Source organism: Geotrypetes seraphini, chromosome 13, assembly GCF_902459505.1.
Source record: "Geotrypetes seraphini chromosome 13, aGeoSer1.1, whole genome shotgun sequence".
Classification (NCBI taxonomy): Eukaryota; Metazoa; Chordata; class Amphibia; order Gymnophiona; family Dermophiidae; genus Geotrypetes; species Geotrypetes seraphini.
This window is the reverse complement of record NC_047096.1, coordinates 48,391,569-48,398,065: the sequence shown is the minus strand read 5'-3', so window position 1 is coordinate 48,398,065 and position 6,497 is coordinate 48,391,569.

The window sequence follows — 6,497 nt, the reverse complement described above, 5'->3', positions numbered from 1 at the left end:
TAACCTGAAGGCAGATTGAATATCAACCTTAGCTAACAGCGCCCCGCGGCCAGCCCTGAGAATAAGCCGCAATGCACAGTCCACCGAGGAATAACGCACAGTACACAGATCCCGCGGAATACATAGAAACATAGAAACATAGAAATAGACGGCAGATAAGGGCCCACGGCCCATCTAGTCTGCCCACCTTAATGTCCCTCCCCTACCTTTGCCCTGTGAATAGATCCCATGTGCCGATCCCATTTGGCCTTAAAATCAGGCACGCTGCTGGCCTCAATCACCTGTAGTGGAAGACTATTCCAGCGATCAACCACTCTTTCAGTGAAAATGAATTTCCTGGTGTCACCTCGTAGTTTCCCGCCCCTGATTTTCAACGGATGCCCTCTTGTTGTCGTGGGACCCTTGAAAAAGAAGATATCTTCCTCCGCCTCGATGCGGCCCATAAGATACTTGAACGTCTCGATCATGTCCCCCCTCTCTCTGCGCTCCTCGAGCGAGTATAGCTGTAATTTGTCAAGCCGTTTTTCGTATGGTAGATCCTTGAGTCCCGAGACCATCCGGGTGGCCATTCTTTGCACCGACTCCAGTCTCAGCACATCCTTGCGATAATGCGGCCTCCAGAATTGCACACAGTATTCCAGGTGGGGCCTCACCATGGATCTATACAATGGCATAATGATTTCCGCCTTACAACTGACGAAACCCCTTCGTATGCAGCCCATGATTTGTCTTGCCTTGGACGAAGCCTGCTCCACTTGATTGGCAGACTTAATGTCCTCACTGACGATTACCCCCAAGTCTCGTTCTGCTACCGTTTTTGCTAGGATCTCGCCATTAAGGGTATAAGACTTGCATGGATTCTGGCTGCCCAGGTGCATAACTTTGCATTTTTTGGCATTGAAGTTGAGTTGACATGTCCTAGACCATCGCTCCAGTATACCATCATTTACAGAAAACCCAACAGGCCGGGATAAATTGTGAATAAGGCGGAACTTACCCAGTTCCTTCTTAGGAACGACCGTCAGCGGAGACACCATCATGACCGGAAACGGCCGCTCACGGAAAGGACCGGCAATCCGCCCCAAACGCAATTCCTCCTCCAATTTGCTACGGACTACTGCACGTAAATGAATAACGGACGACGCATTGCGCGACCGTGCCCCCGACAACTCACCCCGAAATGGTATCTCGAAACCAACGGAAAACCCACGCTCCAAAAGAGTAGCTACACGCACAGGCCGGTAACGACGCAGCCACGGACCCAAAACACCCACCAGAACCGGCGTGGGAACCGAACACGACCTACCCCTATTTGCCAACCCCTGAAGGACCCCCAACTGGCTTCTTGGGGCACTTAAGCAGGGAATGCGGCAGCCCACATTGTGAGCATGCGTGACAAAACCTGCAGTCCGTGAAAGGGCAGCAAGACTTGTTGAATCTCCAACAGACATCATTGACCGCTCCCCCACCCGACCTCACCCCCGTCCCGGACCGAAAGGGCCGCCCGCCGCCCGAAACACCCACTGGCACACGACCCCCACTCACAGAGGCCGCCCTACCCTTGAAGGACATATGCGTAAGCCACAGATTAACATCCTGCGTACCCCACGACATGGAGTTCTCCTCCATCTTATCCCTAAATGCCTCATCATAGTTCAACCACGTCCAGCCCCCAAAGTGCTGGTACTCGTCGAGCACAGAGTCAGCATATGCTAACAACAGACCATAATCGCTAGGATGTGCGCGCCCCCAAACACTAGCCAGCCGCATAAAAGAATGGATCCAATTGAGAATGGACCGCGCAACTGGAAAAATCTTGGAAGCGCCTGTCTCCCGCTTCGACTTCTTACGACTCCGCCGATGCACCCTGCCCTCCATAAGACGAAAAATATCTATGCAAGAACGCCGTCTAATCTTACGCCGTAAAGCACGTGGCACCCGCTCCCAAAGTTCCGTCAGGGCCACCAACGCTGGCACACCCCGACCCTCACTCTGCAGAGCCACGCTACTACTCCCTGCAAGACCCGCCTCCCCCACCGGCCCAGAAGCCGGAGAAGAGGAGGCCGACGATGACGAGGAGGACGAAGACGAAGACTGACTTTACGAAGAGGAATCCCGCCTGCACCGTCGCTTCCCTTTTCCCCTCTTTCTACATGTATTCCCCCAGCAACCGCAGCAGGCGCCACCTTACCTGAAGTGGAAGGTCCCTCCACTGCAACGGAGATGCCACCGGAAACAACCTCCGTCGATGCCACCGATGGTCGCTCCACGACAGTGACGCCACGGCCAGCAACCACCACATCAGATGAGGGACCAGCAGCGCCTCCGACTCCAACGCAGAAGTCACCGACGCTCTCTCGCTGTGTTGCCGCTCCGAAACTGCACTAAGGCTGCAAGTCGAGGGTCCTGGAGCACCTCCAACTGCGCTCCAATGGGGCTCCAGCATAACCAGCGGACTCTGTGAAAAGAAACCAAAACCAGGAACAGAGCCCGGAAAACCGCCCCCAGGCGCCCCCCCAACCAGCACCCCCAGCCCCACCCGGTAACAGACCACCGGACGACCCGGAAGCAACACCCCCGGCCCAGTAAGGGGGAAACAAGCCAGGATTCCAACCTAGCTGCCCAGGACCCCACGGGAAGGAACTATAAGGTACCCCCAAATGTCCCGCAGAACTTGAACCCCATGCTCCAGCCCCCCAACTCGTGGAAGGCAGAGGCGACGGTTGAAAAGGCCTCCCTTCCAATGGAACCGACCCATCCACCCCCGAAACTGGCGCTGCACAAACCTCAACAGCACTGGCCCCGGAGGGTGGCTGAGGAGAAACTACAGGCTCAGACACAGCACCAGAAGCAACAGAAGCCAGTAGGGAAACCTGAACCCCTGAACCAGGAGCCTCAGAGCTGCGGTCCTCTGGCCGAACAGACTGCCGCCCGCCCGACTTGGCCGACTCACCCCTCCCACCAGTTTTAGTTTTTTCAGTTCCCTGGTGCATCGCAACCCCAGTTGTGTTTACACCCGTTGCAGGAGACCGCCCACCCACACGGCCCGCGGAGCCAGCAATCGCAATGGACGAAAGCGCCTCCCGCTTCGACCTGCGATTCAGTCTGCCCTGTTCAGCCCCGCCTACCGAACCCACCTGCTCATCCGGGTCCTCAGGGAATCGCCCGCCCGGAACGAAATCTCCGCCTCATCGGAGAGCTGATCTCCAGCAACCGCCGACCTCGCCGCCATGCCGCCGCCAACAACAGACACGCCGGTAAGGTGAAAAAACGCCCTGGAGGACCCAAACGGTTGAGTCCTCCACTGCCTCCCCCCTTTAATCCCCTCGCCTCCGCACGTACTCCGCCTCACACCCAATCAGATTTAAAGTTGGCTTTTGCCTTTTAACAGGCCAATCAGCCACCGCACGAATTCCTCCGCCCCCCCCCCGACCGCCCCGGCCGGCGGGCAACACGGAGGCCCACCAGCCCCGTGTTATATTTTGCCCTTCGACACGAGGTCTCGGGCTCCCATTTCTTAAAACCACATCCTCTGGCAATGCGTTCCAGAGCTTAACTATTCTCTGAGTGAAATTTTTCCTCCTATTGATTTTAAAAGTATTTCCCTGTAACTTCATCGAATATCCCCTAGTCTTTGTAATTTTTGACGGAGCGAAAAATCGATCCACTCAGGATTTTGTTAGTCCTTCCGCATATAATTCCACTTATAAATTCACCGTTTTAACACATAAATCTTTGATAATCTTAACTAGACTGTAAGCTCCCAAAATTAGAGATTGTCTTTTATGTGTCTCTCTAAAATATCATGGGATATGCACAATCATTTTGTATCACAACAAAGAAAAATGGGGAGACCCAATGATCCACAGTGAAACAATCCACCGATGAAAACAAAAACTGTGGATACAGATGTTCTGGAGATAATTTATTAAACACTGACATATAAAACCATGAAAATTCAATTAAAAAAGTACAATGATAAAAAATACTGTGATAAAAATCCAACTGGATTTTTTTGCTACTTCAGCTTGTCTGCGGTGTTTCTTTGCTCACATGGACTCCTGAGGAAGGCGTGTTTGCTGAAACACGGACCGTGTAGGGTCCGATTGGATTTTTATCACAGTATTTTTTTATCATTGTACTTTTTTAATTGAATTTTCATGGTTTTATATGTCAGTGTTTAATAAATTATCTCCAGAACATTTGTATCCACAGTTTTTGTTTTTGCAATTATTTTGTATTCCATTTTACTTTATATTTCATGTAGTGTTTGCTTTGTTTATGTTTGCTAATTTAAAATGGAATTGAAATGAACACATAGAAACAAAACAAAGGGCTCCTTTTACGAAGGTGCACTAGGGCCTTAATGCACAGAATAGAGCATGCTAGCCGCTACCGCCTCCTTTTGAGCAGGCGGTAGATTTTCGGCTAGCGTGCGCTGATCCAGTGCGTGCGCTAAAAACGCTAGCGCACCTTCGTAAAAGGAGCCCAAAATGTAAAAAGTTGAATTCCTCCCCAAATACTCCTAAGCCATTCCCCAGTTTCCCCCACCACTTTCCTAGCCCTTCTTTTTGAGAACCAAATGATGCTTGATTGCTGTTGCCCTGTTGCTGTTGGGCTAAGAAAGGCTAGGTACAAAGTGGGAGTGGATTTTGTTTTAATGCAATAGAGGTAAGTTTATAATGTTTTAAAAACAGAATTGATAAGAATTGCTGCTACATGTTAAACCATGAGTAGCAATGTATTTTTTATTTTAATTATTTATTTATCATTTTTCAATAACATATCACGTATTCACTTGTACAGAAAGGTAAAGTTAGGCAGAAAAATAAAATACAATGCAAAATTACAAGACAGATTATTATCTGCTATCTTAACAAAGATTATATATATATAAAGTAGCCCGAGAGCCCGTCTAGAAGGGCGCAATGTAACACGGGGCTGGAAGCCCGTGTCGCCGTCGAGTTAGGTGAGGGGTTAGAGGGGGGGAGGGTAAGAGAAGATAGGGTTGCTAGGCACAAGGTAAAACGGTGCGCGATTGGCTTAGGAAAGAGGGGGTGGAGAGGGAGGAGGTTTTAAAGCTGGGACTCTGGAGGACTGGAATTTTTCTGGTCCTCCAGGGCGGCTTTTTCTCACCGGTTTCCTGCTGTTTCGGGCCTCAATTTGAGTTTTGCTGTCGGGATGGAGTCGGAAGGCGGTATCGGTGGGGGTGAGGCAGAGGAGATGGCAGAGATTTCGCTGCTGGCCGGTGACTCGTTTTTGGCTGAGACGGAGGAACAGGTTGGTCAGGAGCAAGGACTAGAGCGGGTCCGTCCGTCGCGCCGGTCAAAAGTTGTAGCACTGTCGGCGCTTGCTGGGTCTGGCGTTTTGGGGACACGGGGGGGTGGATCCAATGTTTCGGTCCCGACGGTCAAGGCTGGGCGCAAGTCGGGAGCGTCGAACAGCTCTTTCAGAGCTGTTTCGGCAAGCCGCAGCTCGGGTACCGCGTGCGTGGGCGGGGCGTCATCAACGGTTGCTTTGCCTGTTGCAAACAGCCCTGATACTATACAGCCGCGACTTTCAGGCAGGGGGGGGTCAGCGACAGCGGAGGCACAGTCCTCTGCTCTTCCGAGTCTCGAGGTTGGATCGGGGCATTTCCACGTCGAGGCTGCTGCTGAGATGCCACAGGTTCTCGGCGGGCTGTCGGTCAGTGGGTCCCCGGGTATGGCCGGAGTGGGGAGAGGGTCAGATTGCTTGGGTTTTGGGTCGGCTCCTGGTTTGGTGGGTTTGGGGAGAGGGACAGATTGCATGGGCTTTGGGTCTGTTCCGGTAGCAGGGCCCTCGGGATCTTGGTCCGGGGTTTTTCCTGCAGGCTGGGGTCCGGGTTGGGGTTCTCCGGGTTGGGGACAGGGATCCTCAGTTAGTGGCGTAGGGCCTTCTGCGTCTCACTGGGGAGGGAGTCCTGGTCCGATGGCCATGGGCTTTATGCCCGCAGGCGCCTATGGCCCGGGATGGGGAGTGCCGTTGGGTATGGCTAGTGGGGTTTTGCCTGGTCCTGCCTCTTTTTTTCCTTGTTTTCCACAGGTGCCCCCCTTTTTCCCGGGAGGTCGTGAAGTTGGAGCCTTGGAAGTCGGAGGAGTGACGGAGCGTCCTGGTGGTGCCGGTTCGGAGCGCAGTTCGGCGCTCGGTGGTGTGGTGGCTGCTGGCGGTGGCGCTGCTGGGACTACTCTTCTTTCATCCACTTTACCTGGGGTTGCTGTTCAAGGCGTCTCGGCTTCCACTTCTGGTTCTGCTGTCGAGGCGGGGGCTGCTGACAGTGGCGTCTCAGCAGCCCGAAGTAGTGATCCTGGAGCGTCTTCTTCTCAGGGTAATGTGGCGCCTATGCAGGTTGCTCATTCAGGGGGGGCGCGGGGTAAGAAAGTAAAACGTAAGCGCCAGCGCCGCGAGTCGTCCTCTTCGTCGTCGGGGTCCTATTCGTCCGACTCGTCTGCTTCATCGTCTTCGTCTGCGGGTCGTGT